The following is a 17,860-nucleotide window of genomic DNA, read 5'->3' as shown; positions in this document are numbered from 1 at the left end:
AACTTATCTGGGGTCAGAGAACAGAACAGTTACAATATTGAACACAGAAGTTAGGCAGTGGTAGCATACACCTTTAATCCTAGCATTCCAGAGGCAGAGATCTACCTGGATCTCTGTGTATTCAAGGATACAGCCAAGCATGGTGACTCATGCCTTTAATCCCAGAAAGTGAGTCTTTCATCCCAGGGTGATGACAGAAAGCAGAAAGGTATATAAGGCATGAAGACGAGAAACTAGAAGCTTTTAGGTGGTTAAGCTTCAGGCTTTTGAGAGCAGTTTAGCTGAGATTCATTCCGGATGAGGACACAGAGGTTTCCAGTCTGAGGAAATAGGATCAGCTGAGAAAATAGCAAGGTGAGGTGGCTATGGCTTGTTCTGCTTCTCTGATCTTCCAGCATTAACCATGATACCTGGCTCAGGTTTGATTTTATTAACAAGACTCTTCATGCTACATTTCTTCTTTCTTTCTTTCTTTCTTTCTTTCTTTCTTTCTTTCTTTCTTTCTTTCTCTTTCTTCTTCTTCTTCTTCTTCTTCTTCTTCTTCTTCTTCTTCTTCTTCTTCTTCTTCTTCTTCTTCTTCTTTCTTAAATGTATACAATGCTCTCTCTGTATGGCCAGAAGAGGATACCAGATCTCATTACAGATGGTTGTTTGGGATTGAACTCAGAACCTCTGGAAGAACAGCCAATGCTCTTAACCGCTGAGCCATCTCTCCAGCCCCTGGGCATTTTCTTAGTGATTGGTGTAGGAGGGTCCAGCCCATTGTGGGTTGCGCCATCCCTGGGCTGGTGGTACTGGGTTCTATAAGAAAGCAAACTCAGCAAGCCAGGAGGAGTAAGGCAGTAAGCAGCATCCCTCCATGTCCTCTGCATCAGCTCCTATGTCCAAGTTCCTACCCTGCTTGAGTTCCTGCCATGAATTCCCTCTGCAATAGAAATATAAGCAAAAAAAAATCCTTTCCTTTCCAACTTGCTTTTGGTCATGGTGTTTCATCACAGCAATAGGAACTCTGTAGTCACTGAGCATGGACATAGTGAACATATATACATGCAGGAGAAATGCTCATACACATAAAAAATTAAAACCTTAGAAAATGCTCTGAAATTATTACTCATTTTGGCTATCTCAAGTCTGCAAATCTGGGCTACTGCAATGTAAATGTCTGTATTTTCTTTTGGGAATAACTTCAGTAACGGAGAAGTGGGATTTTGTTTAAATGTACTGTTTCCTCTGGCCATATAGGGTTAAAAAAGGATTATTATGTATCAATACAAATTCTCCTACTAGCCATTCACATGGTGTGGGGTTAGGAGGGCGGGGAGAGTAGTAGGAACTTGATGACATGAAGTCAGCTTTGTGGACTGACCTAACAGAAGGATGCCTTCTGGACCGGAAGTCCACGCTGACTTCTGCACACGGGAGGGCTTATGTTAACACTCACGTAGACTATGAGCTTTTCCAACAAAACAGGAATGTTGCTGTAGAATTAGAAGCATGGCTTTGAGAAACGCTTGGTTTCAAAATCAGCCCTGTGACCTTGAATAAATTACCGAAACATCCTAAGTCCCAGTTTCCTTTTCTTTTTGAAAGTGGAAATCATAAAATCTATTCTGCAAGAATGGTGAGAACTGAGTTAGAAGATGTAAAGCTTTTGATGGTGTGCCTGGCACAGATCAAGTGCCCAGTAGATATTAGCTATTATTATTTACAAGTTTGATGTCTCATATTGAATCTGAGTCTTTTTTTTTTTTTTTACATTGGTGATAAAAGGAAGCAGTGAGTAAGTGAAATCAGCAGAGAGGAGTGCCCATTGAAGTTCTGCACCCAATGTAGATAGATACTGAAGGTGGAACCAAAGCCAGAGACGGCAGTGAATCCTTTATGGAAGATCCATTTTATTTCTCTTCAAAAGGAAAGAGGATCTGTCGAGAAATGCATCTGAACTGCTAATGTGCATGGGCTAGATATTCATTTCTCAGATTTTTTTAATTTGGTTTTTGACCCTTTCTGACTCTTAGATTTCTTTGGCTAGCCATTTCCCAAAGTAATATTCCTGGTTGATACATTATCCAAGGTAGACCATCCTGTCCTGTGTGATAGTGATTACAGATGTGAAGTCTGAACTGGAGGAAGTGATCTAACGGTCTCCATAATGTATTAGGAAACAATACAGCATATCCCATCTCAAGGAGCTTGCATGGGCTCTTTTCAATACAGAACTCTTTCCAGAGAGCCCACATTATTCATCAACAGCATGCCTAAGTGGTCCAAACAGCACAGTGAAATACCTGCCAGAGAAAGAATTCATTTTGTCTTCACTTCAAACTTTCAAGGTGACCTTGAACAAGTTATGTAACCAAGTAGGTGGAGAACAGAAGTTCTCATAGCTTCTCAGGACAGATGGATGCTCAGGATTCGTTGGATCTACCCAATCCTCTGATGCTCTGGAAAACTACATTCCCAGCTGTTTTTAAGAGAAGCAATTGTTCCTCCCTCCCTCTGTCCTCCCTTCCCTTTTTGTTAGAGATGGAATTTAATATTCCAAGGTTCTCAAGCTTGGGGTTTCTCAGCTTTCCAGGGCCAGGATTGTTAAGGTAGTTGGGTCTAACACAGTAGAAAGCAGTTGAAGAAAGTGTAATCCATCCAAACGTATTTTAGCTGCGCAGTCTGAACAAAACCTATCTGCTCTCTGAGGCCTTTTATAGCCTGTGGCCACATCATAACATCTGAATTATTGACTAACATGATCACTGATATTGCTCAGTTATAGGAAAAAATTGATAGCTCAATGGTTAGATAGAAATACCTAGGTATTCATGGTAAACACTGCATGTGTTAAAACCTTCAATCATGAGCATTAAGGTTTGAATCTTTGCCCTGCAGAAAACTTCATTAGAGGATTTAAAAAAAAAATTTCATCCTATTTTTACCTTTTTTGGGGGGGGGGCAGTTCCTATTTTAAAAAAGCAAATATTACTTTAGATATTCCCTTGGTGATCAAAATGACCCAGTTAATTGGTAGAGAGACAAAGTAAATCCCAAATGCTTCAATTCAGCATTTCCTAAGCTCATTTAAAATTTCTGTGGTAGTTTTTCTGGTTCCCAAAGAAATATATGATTTTCCTTTCCTTCATTTCATTTCTTGTGCTATAATTATTATTTAATAGACTTGGAAATTCTCTGGTGTGTTTGAGGGGCATAAATACACTCGTGTGCAAAGAGGATGAACACAAGTGATCTTTTGATTCTCCCTTACTCTCCTCCTTTCAGGCCAGGGCAAATTCATCACCCTGCAGGTGCAGCCTGGGCCAATGTCTCTGGGAAAAGCTCAAAGGCGCAGCTGGTCTCCACGCTAAGCATAAAAGCTGGGGGTCACAATTCATTCAGCTCCTAAGAGGAGCTGGGCATGGCCAGCACATTAGTTCTTTCAGGAGTGTTGGCCAGGCATGGTAAACAAGGCAGAGCTAGTCTGGGTGAACTAAAGAATTGCCAAAGAAAATTATAAGAAAGAAAAAAAAGCAAAACAAAACAAAACAAAAGAAAAATGAGAAGTCAAAAGTCCAGTGCCAGCTGGCAAAAATCCAATCCAAGTGGGTGGCTTGGCATGGTTGAGAAGAGCTGTGGGGACAGAGCAGTAGCCTCAGACTGTGACTGGGCTCCAGATGATCAAAGGCAAGCAGGCTGCTTCCCTGCAAATTCTGGGGAAGCCAAGTTGGAAGAAGGCTTCAGAGATGCTCAGGAACATCTTAACAGACCTTTCATTTTCAGGTTATATATTTGGATAGGAACTCAGACTTCATTCCAAATCTCCAACCACACTGCCTTTTATATAATTCTTCTCTCTGAGTGTTTCTTTAAAAAAATTAAATTACATTTATTGATCTGGGAGAGATATGCCAAGCCACATGTATAAACCAAAAGACAATCTATAGATGTTAGTCTGTTCTCAGGGTCTGAACTCAGGTCACCTGCCTCTGGTCACCTTCCACCTCTGAGCACATGCTGAGGCTGAGCTGAAACAAGATGATGTAGAAGGATCCCTCTGCTCCAGGACTTGAGGTAAATAATGCTTCTTTCAGATTCTGACCTATATGGGCAGCCCCTTATGACCTGAGGCATGACTCGTGGCTTCTCAAGAAAAATTGAGTTTAGTTGTTTATTTTTATTTTCCAAGAAAATATAAAGAAGTCTCAAAAAGAGGGCACAGCTAGGTTTATATCCTAGCATTACCAATTGTACAAAAGATAAATGACTTCACTTTCCTGAGTCTTGGCTTCTTTCTCTGTTAGCAGGACACAGTTATAGCTCGTGGGTAGTTATGCCTCATATGCATTTTGTGAGATTTAAATGAAAGAACATGTCTTAAGCAGTGTCTGGGATAAAGGAGCCTTCCACAGCATAATTTCCCTTGGGTTTCCCATCCCAGAAAATCTGAGTCAGGTGCTGTAACCCCAAGTGTCTACTCTTTCGACAAGGATATTAATGTGTCTCCTGGAAATCATCTGGAACAGCTTCCCTCTTTTTCTACCTGACACTTGTTTGGCACATTATTTTTTCCCTTACAATATTCTAGGAAAGTAGGAACACTGCAAGAACTGACTGATTCATGGGTTTCCAAGTGATCTGTTTGGAAGATACAGTCAGAAAGTGGTGGAGGGCCGGGAGATGGTGGCGCACACTTTTATCCCAGTACTCAGGAAGTAGAGGCTGGTGGATCTCTGTGAGTTCAAGGCCAGCCTGGAACTAGAGCTAGTTTCAGGACAGCGGAGGTCACACAGACTAACCCTGTCATGAAGAAACAAAACAAAACAAAAAATCTTAAATCATCTTCCATAGCCATTTGATCCTCCCAAATGACCCCTCCCCCAATTTCCAGTCAGGTGAGTGGGTAAATCCTGAAGTATCCTAACAAGAGACTGGTTTCTTGAAAGGGGTGGGGGGTTTCTCAAAGTTGTGGAAGACAGTGCAGGTTCTTCCCAGATGACTTCATCTCAATAAGCCACAGGGAAGCCTGGGATACTCTCTATTCCTAGAGAGTTCTAGAATATTAAAATTGTAGAGCAAAATCAGTTCCGTTTCCATTGAACTCAAGCTGGGGATGTGGCAGTCCCCATAATTTAAATCCACTTTACTATAAAATACAGGTATAAGCTACTGTCTTCTGGAGAGGTCAAAGGAAGCTTGGCATCTTCCCACAAATCAAGAGTGCCTCTTGAAAGCCCAATCCTCCCTTTCCCAATTCACTTTCAGAATGCATTTGCAAAAGTGCCATTATTTTGAAGATATTAAACAAGTCATATAATGTTAATTAAATCTTCACATTCTAGTTATTTAGGATTTCAACTTCAACTTCATACTTAAATGGAAAATATCTTTTTTTTGCATGTATTATGTTAAAATGCATTTACATGCCTCTTATTTGTAAGGTGAGAATAGATAACAGACAAACACTTCCCATTTCTGGTTGTCATGAAAAGTGATGTCCTCAGCAATGTTCATTCTCTACTCATCTTCCAAGCAAAAACAAAACATAAAACCAACAACAGAAGCCAGAGATGGAAATCTGCCCTACCTCCTACACACTTCTTATTTATTCTGAATGGAAGCAGTAAACTAAGCTAAGTGAATTTGTGAAAAGACAGTATGGATGCCTTTGAAGCAGCAAATCATTTTTCCCCTTACAGACACTCTTAAAAGCTTTTTCTTAAAAAACAAACAAAAACAAACAAACACAAACATCTTTCAATTTGGTATAGATCTGCCTCCCCTCTCCATCCACACATACTTGTGATTGAGAGAAATTTACCCTCAGGTCCATACTTTTCTTCCAGCCTCTGCAGAAAGCTGGTATCAGTTTCCATCCAGTAAGTCCAGTATGATGGTGCTGACTAAATCTGACTAACCTAATAAAAGTTAAATTTTTTTTTCATGGTTCATGATGTCACAGGGCCAGGAAGACTACCTTGCCAGCTTGTGACTGCCCTGCTTCATCAATGCCACCCAATATGACTCTCTGCCATGACAGAAACATTGTTTTTGTACATATCCCAGCATGGCAGCTCTTGAGTGCCTATTACATACTTGAAGTGTGTCCAGTGGGAACAAGAAATGGAATGTTGATGTTTTATTTTATTTTTGATTGATTTCAATTAGATTTAAATAACCAGATGTGACCAGCAGCTACCAATGCAGACAGTGTGGCTATCACTCTCCAAATCCAGCTGTTCATTAAATTCATCACTGAATTCTTTTGCCTCATGAAGGTTTGATGAACTGCATCCAGATGGGATCTGGAGATACATATGTATTTGTAAAAGTGCCACAGAGGGCTGACATGTGGACCAGGTTTAGATACTTCAACCTTTTTCTGTTTTGGTTTGACTCTGTTCAGACACCACTCATAGGCTCAGAGGGTCTCACAGGCTGTTGGCTGGATCCTGCTGTCTGCAAAGACATAGCTAGAACCATATGCATACAATGACTAAGAGGTCCAAGGTTATGTTTATTAATCACAGTACACACTGTCCTCAACAGAGTGACCAGCCTACAAATGTCCAATATATATGAGCCCAAACAAACAAGGGGGTCACAAAATACATTTAGATAGTCTTCCATTGGTTAGAATTTCCTCTGTTACATCACAGAGAACAAAGGCTCAATGAGATAGGTATATTGTCAATGGAAGCACATAGAAGATAAACAGGAAAGCCAAGGCATTCCTAAGTGGAAATAGTATTACATTACCCTTGAGGTACTCATACTTACATTCACAGAGTAGTGATTTGCCACTCCTCATCTGGGGACCTTTGTTCAGGAAATGGTGACTAATACACAGACCACAACTGATCAATGTACAGAGAGATACTGTGCAGTTATCAGCCCTAAATGGAACATCTGTATCATACCCTCTTCTCCCAAGCCTTAGGGATGATTTGTGGAAATGAGGGTTGGAAGATTGTAAAAGCCAGAGGTGGTGGATGATTTCAAGGAAATAGTAAAACACTGCAACTCTACACAGGATCTCACAGTGGCTGTAAACACATGTACAAGACCTGCATGAGATCAAGCCAGACAAAAACCCAGCTGGAGGTGGAAGAGGCTCCTCATGTCTCCCTCTACACTGAGGAACTGTTGACAGTTGGTGGCTGCCAGGTGTGGGAGTCGGTTTTCTTCAGAGATGTGGGTCTTGAGAGCCTCTCAGTGCTCCAGCAGATGCCCCTGTATCCATGCACACACTGGCAGGACCAAGGAGACTCAAGGGGCTTTAAAAGAATACACAAGAAACTGAGCAGGAGTAGTGGTGGGGGAGTGAAGGGAGGGGAAGTTAAGGGAGGGAACAGGGCAGACTTGATCAAAATACATTATATGGATGCATGAAATTCTTAAAAAAGTAAGTTCACAATTTGAATTAGAGAGAAATTGAAAATCATAAGGAAAGAATTCCCTTGCCAGTCTCTTGGGATGAGGAAAGCATTAAGTCTTCACTATAACTTGGATGTTAATAAGTCAAGAACTGGTGGCCACCATTGTTCTTCCTGCTGGTATATTTGAAAATAATATAGAATATCCCTAAAAAAAAACCCTGAGGAGCCCCATACTGTATGTCATGAGTCAGCATATTTCCTAAAGGGAAGGCTTCTTGAAACTATTCATAATTTTTTTCTGATGGTGTCTCCAGCAGAGGGTAATAGAAGGCTGTGCATAGAATAGTCACTCAGAATAGTACTAAGTACACACACAGACACACACACACACACACACACACACACACACACACACTTCATATTATGATGAGGAAGATAGAAACTGCTTTGGGGAACTCTAGAAATTATCTCTTTATTTCCCAATAGCAAAATAAAATAAAATAAGGAGTTTCTGGAAAATATGATACCCAAGAGGGCTGCTCTTCAGAATGAAACTGAGTACAGACTTGGACGAACAGATTGAGATCCAGACCCAACTCTGTACATGTGTTGTTTCCTTAGTCTCCCTTTGGGCATGGGTAGCAGTGTCCTTTGCTAGTGGGTGGTGAAAGGATGCAGTGAGTTCACATGTGTAGAATGTCCAGGTCCAACATGCACCATGTCTAGACTTGGTCTAGACTAACCTATGTGCTTCCTAAGAAAGAGGTGAATTAGGAATCTCAAGATCTTCGATGGTGACTGGTTTGTGCTAATCAGATTACAGATGTAATTAGTTAAGGAAAGCTGGGACTGAAATGGGATCAATGACGTACAAACCCAATACGTCTTTAAAAATAATGTTTTTACATTTAGTGTATGTGTATGTATGTGAGAGAATACACACACAGATACACACACACACACACACACACACACACATTAGTATAGGTCTACAACTTGTGGAGTCAATCCTCTCCTTCTACTGTGTGAGTCCTGGTGACTGAGTGCAGACTGGTTAGGTTTGATAGCAAGCACATTTACTTGCTGAGCCCATGGTGGTTTTAAGGGATGGAGAAAATGATGAGAAACATCGGGGACAGTACCATGTTAACAATGAGGATTTGCAAGCTGGGAAGGGGCAAGCTAGCACGAGCCTGCTGATGCATGAACAGCTTTTTCTTGGACTCTCATCTCTACAGCTGTGAAATAATAAATTCTATTGTTTTAAGCCATCCAGTTTATGGTACTTTGATATAGTAGCCTTAGGGAACCAACAATGTGCGTGGTTTTAATACACATAATAATTACTTTGGGGCCACGTAATTTACTTTTCTATGATATTCATTTTATTAATACTTAAGGCACTGACTGTCATGCCTCCTCCCCACCACACTCCCAATTCACACTATGGATTAGGAAAGGAATCTGTGTTCTGTGATGTCTCAAGTCCTCATGGGTAGAGATAAGGAAACCCAGTTCTTCATTATAAGTACTTCAGAAAACTCAATGATCTCTGCCCTTTCATTTCCAAGGATCTCATAGCCTACACCTGTAATTGTTCATGAACCATCTCAGTTCTATGCCCAGATGACTTTTTTCCAACATTTTGGAAGCCACATCCAAGACATAGCTTGGGAAACTCTTAAATCAGGACCCAGAAAAGAATATTTTAGTTCTTCCTGGCTAAATCACTTGTATAATTAATACCCTCCCCCTCTTTTGAAAAAGTAGGATATTTGCATATCTTAAATTAAAGACATAATTTAACATTATTGAATTGGGAAACTGACAGGGGACTAAACAGAACAGAACTGCAACCAATAATGGAACTATTTTTATTGCTGCTTTTAGCAAGAACAGTGACATAAACTATCATAAAACCAATTAATTTTAATCTTTTACAGATTATTTTTAATTCTCTTCTTGTAATATGTCTACATAAAATAATTGCTTTCTAATTAGTAGCCTGAGAAAATGTTAAATAACTACTACACCTTTAGTTTGGCAACATTAATTCAGGTTTGTTACTTTAAGTACCTCACAGAATATTGCTTAGTAGTTTTATTTGGACACAGACACAGTTTTTGCTGTGTTAAATAAATGTGACAATGGAGCTTGTTGCTACAATAGCTTCAAACATTATATTCAGAAGCACCTATGAAAATACAAGATTTATCACTGTCGATTCAGAAAACGCCATGTGTAGACTGCTGATGCCAAGCTACAGATTTTGAATGTTCACCAAGCTGAGCACCTCCATTCTATTGTACCAGATTTGATTTCACTCCAAGGCAGGATTAAAGATTTGCCTTTAATAGTAAAAACCCTCTTTTCACCAAAACATACCAAACAGTCTATTTATTTTGGACATTTATTGCACTTATTTTCCTTTGCTTCACTAGTGTTCTGTTCTGTCTCCTATAATTTTAACTTTATAAAAAAATTACATGGCAATAAGATGGAAGCTGATAGTTCTAGTGTAATGTCATTCTCTAAAGAGTCTGGCTACTTGAAATTTGAAAATTTCCAAATTTTAAGAAAATGTCAAGGATGTATCTCTTTCACATGAAAGTGTTCCTTTAAAAATCTGAAGTTAGTGCCTGGGGCTGTAGCTTATATTGGTATTGTTGTAGATCTCTTGCTTTGCACTTATGAATCCCCAGACTCCATTACCAGCACTGCATAACCAGGTGTGCTGATGCATACCTGTAATGCCAGCACTAGGGAGGTGAAGGCAGGAAAATGAGAAGTTCGCCATCAGCTACAAAATGAGCTCAAAGCCAGCCTGTGAAACGTTAGACCTTATTTCTCAATAAACAGATGAATAAATCAAAGACAAATGTATGAAAGAACATGCATCTCTGGCCTAAACTTTCCCACTGCTCAATGTTTAATACATCAGTGTTCAGGTGAATGTCAGCAGTTGTCCTTTGGCTTGAGAGGAAGTGAGCACATGGGGCTGAACATGATAAAGCAGCAAAACAAAGCCAGCTGTCCCCAAACTCTTAAAATAAACTTGGTTTCCAGCGCCTCTCCGAAGCTATTTTTATATAACGGGTCTAATAGGATGTCAAGATCTGTGTGACTATATCACTTTGAGAGAATAAAGAAAACAATATGCCTATAGGAAGAATGTTTCCCAATGGCCAAAGCCAGAAGGCAGGGCCAAAAAGATGGAAGGGGGGTGTTATGCACCTGCCACACTGGGACTGAATAACTTTCAGGAGTTTTTACCTTGCTATATGTCAGATACAGACTCCTATAGAATCCTGAGACAATTCCCATAATCTCAAGTTTATTATCTATCTGTTTCTCTATGAATCAATCAGTCAAACAATCAATTAGTCATATGTCTAACTACTTATCATCTATTTGCCCATCTACTCTATTGGTTCTGTTTCTTTACAGAGCCCTGATTCTTTCTTTCTATGTATGTATGTATGTATGTATGTATGTATGTATGTATGTATGTATGTATGTCTGCTATCTATCTATCTATCTATCTATCTATCTATCTATCTATCTGTCATTTAAATACCTACCTAGCAAATATCTGCCTGTCTTCCTATGGGTTTTGTTTTTGGAGAACTCTTACTAGTGCAAATGTCTGAATTCCCATAACGAATAGTGCAAAGGTTGATTTTAAAGTCACCATTTGTTAGCTTTTGAATTATTGGTTTTTTAAGTGATAGCACTAACCTCAACTGTCTAATTGGATTCCAGTGTACACTGGGATACCCTGCAGTGTTCTCTTAGTTACTTATAAGAAAACTAACTTGTAGCATACAATCTAGAAAAAATGATAGGCTTGGGAAATTTATAGATTTAAATTTCTGGTTAGCTCAAGGTTTCCTAAAAAGTTTGTAGTATAAAACTTTAAGTTTTTATTTTTCCCTTTTATAAGTTTATTTTTAACATAATTTTCTTCAAAACTCTGATGATGAATTGATATTGAATATTTTTTAAAACTAGAACCCTTGTAATTAACTTATTTTCTTAAAAATTTCCCTTTTCCTCCTAAAAGTAGACTTAGGTGTATGTGTGTGTGGAGGGGTTATTTGGTTAATTAGAATTTCTGTTAATCAGGTTTTTAAATTGTTTTTGGCAATTACAATTAGGTGAAAACTGCTTTCATGAATTTGAAATATTTTCTTATTATAGCATCTCCTTGATACAGATGTGTCCCCTATCTTTATATGCATTTGAAACTAATGGTCCAGTACTCAAAAGTGCTCAGAGCATGGATGACCTGGGCACCATAAACCCACCAGAGCACTTTAGTGGCTGATCCTTCATTATGCAGCTAAGGTCTTATCTAATCAGATGGTGCAAGGGAACAGCTGAAAACATTAACATGCCTGCAGGCATTATAAATCATGCTTTCCATGCATTCTCCTCAATTCGTGAGTTTTATTAAGTTGCAAGTAAAAAGAATAATCATCCTTGAATATCCACAGTATAATTTATAGCCATTAAACTATAACATAACCCAATGTTATTAGAAGATCATCTTTATTACATGCTTAGCCCCTAGTTTTCTAATAGAAATTACAGTTAAAATTTTGAACTATAAAAATAAAAGTCATTTTTGTAATGATGCAAAACTAAACTTATCTCTTAAATAAAAGGGTACTTTCTTAATAAGACACCATTCTGACTCAGACAGACCATCCCCTTTCTCTCTGTTATTCTCAATGTGCACTTGACCCTCTTCTTCTGAACCAACCATGTCATCTCCTAGAAACTCGGAGGATCTTGCTGTTGCTGGAAAACAAACACAGTAAAATCATCCTATTCCTCAGTGGGTTTGGGTAAAACCAGAAATCAGTAATAAAACCAGGTACAATTCCAAGAAGAGACGTTGGAGAAGAATCACGAAGAGCTTGTAAGGACCTGTGCATGAAACCACACACATTCATGCTAAGTTTGCTTTCCCTCCCACCCTTCCTCCCACCCTCCCTCCTTCCCCCCTCCCTCCCTCTTCACTCCCTCTTCCTTCCCCCTCCCTCCCTCTCCCTTCCTCCCCCCTCCCTTCTCCTCCCCTTTTTTCCTCCCTTGCTCCTTTCTTTTAAACAGTACCCCTTTGAAAACATCACCACATCGGGACATGTTTTAACTACAAAATTTTGTTGTTTTGTGTTTATACTCCACCAGTAAATGAGTTAAGTAATTAAAAACATAAGCCATTTTCTTTAAAATAAACAAACAACCTGCATTGTCATCTATCTGATACAATGCAGGATAACTGTGCACCTTACAAGTTTTCTGTGGGATTTGAGATTTAAGGACAAATTAAACTATGGGATATTCTAATAATTCAAATGGCTATAACAATGAAGGAATACACACATGTATATGTGTATATGTGTATATGTATACATATATGTGTATGCTCTCTGGTACTGGGGATTGAGTGTGAGACCTTGTACGTGATATATAAGTGCTCTGCCACTGACATGTATTCTAAGGTGGTTTTTTTTTGTTTGTTTTTTAATGTTTTTAGACATAATTTGCCTAAGCTTGTCTTGAATTCATTCTGTAACCCAGGCTGGCCTTGAACCTGTAATCTTCTTGCCTTAGCTTCCTAAGTGCCTGGATTACAAGCCTTCATTACCAAGCCTGACTGAGGAAATATTTATTATTACTTAAAATTGTATTTAAATTTAGATAACAACAACCAACATGGTTTTAAAACAAAATCAGAAAAACATTTCTCCAAGAAAGTGACCAGCATTAGGTTCCAGCATGATGGCCCCAAAATGCAAATATATAGCTTTGTGTCTTTTAAGTCTCAAAAACCTAAAGAGAGCACCCATGTTAGCGTAGTATTTGGGGCTGATAAATATTACCACCAACATGAGCTAGTAATTAGGTGTTCCATACATTCCAAATGCACAGACATAATAGAAAGGAATGAAAATAATTTACTGAGCAACGCTTCTGGGGCAGAGGAGACGAGGGAGCGGCAGTGTTCTTCACAGAAGGGGAGATGTGTGCAAAGGAGTGGTATTTGGAGCTAATCGCGAATGCTTCTTTCCAAATCTAGTCCACAGACATATCAGTGGCCTAATAGCCTACAAATCGGGCCTTTTAAAAAGAGAGTCAGCTGCTCACCACTGAATAACACTCTACTGGTTAAAGTCTAAAGCAGACAGCTGGAGCAAGTGTGTGGACCAGAAACTACTTCCTTTGAATGGGCTTTAGGTTGTTCCGTGAGAGGGATGGAAACCCAGACAGGGAAGTATGTACAGCACTTTTATGATTTTGCTAAGGCATTTTAACCTATTTCTTATTGGGGAGACCGTGGAACTATTTTTCAGATAAGGATCAGTCTACCAGCTATGTGCAAGGTAGAAGGGAAGGAGGAAGAACAAGTGAAAATCCTTGGGAAGTGGTAAATAAGCCTCTATAACAAGCTACATGAAAATGTAAGAAGACCTGGCATGAGGGTGGTGGTGATAGTCAAAAAAGGACCACATTTAAGGGACATTTGTGGATGACAACTCCAGAGGCATCTCTTAGGCACTACAGCTGACTAGATGTGAAAAAGGAAGGAGTTATTAAATGTGGACTTCACCTGTGCTGACTGTGGTTCTCAGGCTAGCAGAGAGCCAGGCAAGAGCACTCTGGAAGTGAAATGGGTTTCCCCTCGGGCAACCCCTCGGGAATGTGGGGACTGGTGGTCTGGGTTTCTTCTGTTCCATGCCCCTCCCTGCTGGGCCAGCTCACAGAGGCTTCAGTCTTGTGTGGCAAGTAAACTTTGTCACATAGATGTAGTTAATTCCTGATACTAGACACTGCTATTTCCTCTCACCAGCAGACATTTGAGTGTAGACAACCAGCATTTTGGAGTGACATTATGTTGAGAATGAAATATGGAAGATGACATCATCAAGATCTAGTGAGACCCTTCTTATGATCTCAAGGGGCAAAGAGGGAAAAGCGGATGAGTGACAAAAGGCTCCCACAGAATGAAAGATAACCGAATATGGCTGAAAAATAACTGAGGAGGAGAAGGATGGGGTGATAACCCAGGCAGCAAAGTGCTTGACTTGTAAGCACAAGGTCTAGAGTTTGATTCACCAAGATTAACGAGTTTTGTTTTTGAAAAGCCAGGCATGGTTGGTGGTTATTTGTAATCCCAGCACTGGGGAAGCAGGGACAGGTAGATCCCTGGGACTTCCTGGTCAACCAACCTAGCTAATCTGGTGAGTTGCAGGTTCTATCTAAAACACTGAAGTAGGCAAGCTTAAGAGAGAACAGCTGAGGTTGTCCTGTGGCCTCAGCATGTATCCCCACATGCACACTCAAGTGCATAGACAGCTTCTTCCTAATTCTTGTTTCTACATATTCATGAATATGTACACACACACACTCACACACACACACACCTCCTCCGACAACTCTACCTGGTGACATTATCTGTTTGTAGTTATAAGTAGATAACAACAGTGAACCACAGTTGCACTATGAACCTCAGTGACAGAGATCAGACAGGAGAGCAGATCTTGCCACTGAGGAGAAATCACTAAGGAACACTTTTCAGTCATTAGTGCTCTGGGAGAAGGTACTCGGCATGCAATCTCACAGAGGACCATGCAGACTCACCATCAGGCTCCATTCTCGTGGTAATGAAAGATGAAGCCAAGAGTGATTTACATAAGTGGAGTGATTTATATATCATGGACAACAATGATATCTCATCCGTGAGCCACGTGTATGAGAGTATTTTGAGATATCTCCAAATTAGTGTTAAGAAATTGTGCTCCATAGGCAAAATAGGTGATGGCTTGTCAGTTAACTCTTGTGACACTAAGCTATAATAAAAGGAAAATGCATTAGAAGGGGCAAGAAGGCAATGAAAATAATTCAAAAGAAGAAAGCTAACTTATAAGACACTGATATTTTGACTCTCATTTTTCTTTCTATTCTTTCTTTTCCTTGGTTTTCTGATAATCAAGATTCAAGTAACTTAATTGAGACACATAATACAGGAAAGATCCTCTGGGTGTGATCTTTATTCTTGGACCTGGGCATATGCCATATCAAACACATCAGACACATGCCACACAGCCAGCCAGGACTCCATGCTATCCTCTTAGTGAACAATTGAAGCCTTCTGCTTTGTCTACACACAATTAATTTATTTTTTAAATTTTGTATGTGGCATATGCATATGTGTATACCTGTTCACAGATGTACATACTCATGCACACACACTGGAGACCAGAGGCTGATGTTAAGTATCTCCTCTCTTTCTCTACCTTTTTGCTTTTGCGACAGGGTCTCTGGCTGAACCTGGAGTTCATCAATTCAGCTAGTGGGAAAGCCACAGAACACACCTATCTCTGTCTCCCAGTGTAAGGGTTACAGGTATGCACAGCTGTCACATGCCTGGCTTTTACATGGGTTCTAGGGATCTGAACTCAGGTCCTCAGGCTTGTGCAGTCACCTCCCGAGCCCCACCTCCTTGTAAAGTACCTCAAACCCTTCTTATTCATCTTCTCACACTGGCTCTGTCTTCTCTGTTCTTAGGTCACACTGGAATTTCTCCTGTCCCTCAAGCCCACCACACTCCTTGCCACCCCTGGGCTTTCACTTGTAAATCTCACCCTGCTCACACCCTTTGCCTGCCTAACTCTTGCTTGTCTTACAGATTTTTGTTGAGATGTTGCCTCTTTGAAGAGGTCTTCTCTTTCATATCTCCAGGTCATATTCTTTGGGCCCCATGATCACTGGATTTAGGAATACAGCCATGATTTCATATTTACTTGGGTGATGACCAGATTATTGCTTTTCTCTCCCAGCAGCCAACAAGCTCCATGCCTGATGGCCGATGACAGTAGCAACCCTTTGCTCACCACTGTATTCCTAGCTTATGGGAGAAAAAGAATCTGCTCACAAACGGTACTGACACTGTTTGCCAAATGACTGAACGGCAGACTGTCGTGCTCTAAGAACTGTGCCAAGTTCTTTCCCATATATACTCCTCTCTGCAGATGAGAGAGGGTGGGGAGAAAAAAGCAGTCTTTTATAACCAACCAAGTCTGCACAGCCAGTATGTCTTACAGTGGAGAGTCAAAGCTAAATGCATCTGGCCTCATCTTCTGCTTTCTCTGATTTTTTTTTTTTTTTTTTTTGCCTTGCTTCCCTTGACTATATCTCTCTCCACCAAGTCTGAAAGGGAATAATGCCATGTAATTTCATATACCCCTCACATCTCCCTTCTAAGAGAACTTTATATGCTGTGTGCATGTACTGAACACTTGGATTAATAACATTATTTAGTAATAATAGCATGAAAGGTTTCTCACATTGAGTTCTATGTTTCATAACAACCCTCCGAGAGAGACATTAACATCTGAGTATAATGCATGCATATGAAGGACTCATCTTCTACCCAAGTACAGAGGAGACAGCTAAACATTGTTTCAAAGATGCACTATTGGCAAAATGAAACAGACACGATATGGAAATCTCTTCTCCTACTCACTGAATGTTTGCTGAGTGCATTTTCCCTATGCCAAGTGTTTTTATGGGTGCCAGGGACCAGAGACTTAGTTGTAGACTTTTTCCTTATGGAGCTGTGTGGTTGTGATGGCATTGCAGTGATATAAATAAATAATCTCAAATTAAGACAGGATGTTCTGCACTTAGGCGAGGACACGAAGGAGACTTGAGAAAAGGAAGGAAGGGCAGCATGAGGGAAACACAGTTAAGGTTCGTGTTCTCCCATATTTACTCACTGACACATACTGGGCAAGCTCCTGTCTCAGGGCTTTTCCCACACACACCCACAATACTTAACTCTCAGGGTTGCTACACACTCCTCTCAACACACTTAGAAAATCATGTTTGTTAGTTTCCCAAGGTAGCTAGGTGAGCATCTGGGAGTAAGAACAGAGCTAAGAGTATGAATTTTACCAGGGACTAGTAAACTCACCTACTGTCAAACAGCACTTTTTTTTAATTAAGAAATTTTTTATTCATTTTACATCCCAATCACAGATCCTCCTCTCTTTCCTCCTCCTGCCTGCCCCAGCCTTCCCCCCAACCCACCCACACCCATTCCCTCCTCTGAAAAGGGAAGGCCTCCCATGGGGAGTCAGCAGAGCCTGGCACATTCAGTTGAGGCAGGTCCAAGCCCCTCGCCCTGCAGCAAGGCTGTGCAAGGTGCCATGTGCAAACAGAGCACTTTTATGAGATAAACAAGACAATGTGCATAATGTTCTTTGTAAATGATCCTAGCTTCCACCTCACAGGGATTTCAAAGATGACATTCTAGACTCACCCTTTCAAGTGCAAATGAAAATCTGCTAGCTGTAGCAAGGCAGAGGCAGTGGAGCTAACCAGCCTCCTTCGGGAATGGTTGTTAGGAAGCAAGCTCACCTTTCCTGGCTCACTTTTCTTATGTCCTCATTTACTTACAACATGGAGGTTCTTCCTGCATGTTGTAA

At 40.2% G+C, this 17,860-nt stretch overlaps 1 protein-coding gene across 1 annotated transcript in view; it reads right to left on the bottom strand.

Moving 5' to 3' along the window:
- The window catches only part of Lrrn1 (leucine rich repeat neuronal 1), a 37,621-nt gene that overhangs the window by 10,150 nt on the left and 9,611 nt on the right, over window positions 1–17,860 (bottom strand). The gene's annotated exons all lie outside the window — the stretch shown is intronic.

This window comes from Onychomys torridus, chromosome 3 (assembly GCF_903995425.1).
Source record: "Onychomys torridus chromosome 3, mOncTor1.1, whole genome shotgun sequence".
Taxonomy (NCBI): Eukaryota; Metazoa; Chordata; class Mammalia; order Rodentia; family Cricetidae; genus Onychomys; species Onychomys torridus.
Note: the sequence above shows the minus strand (reverse complement) of the source record. Positions and strands in the feature narration are given on the sequence as shown.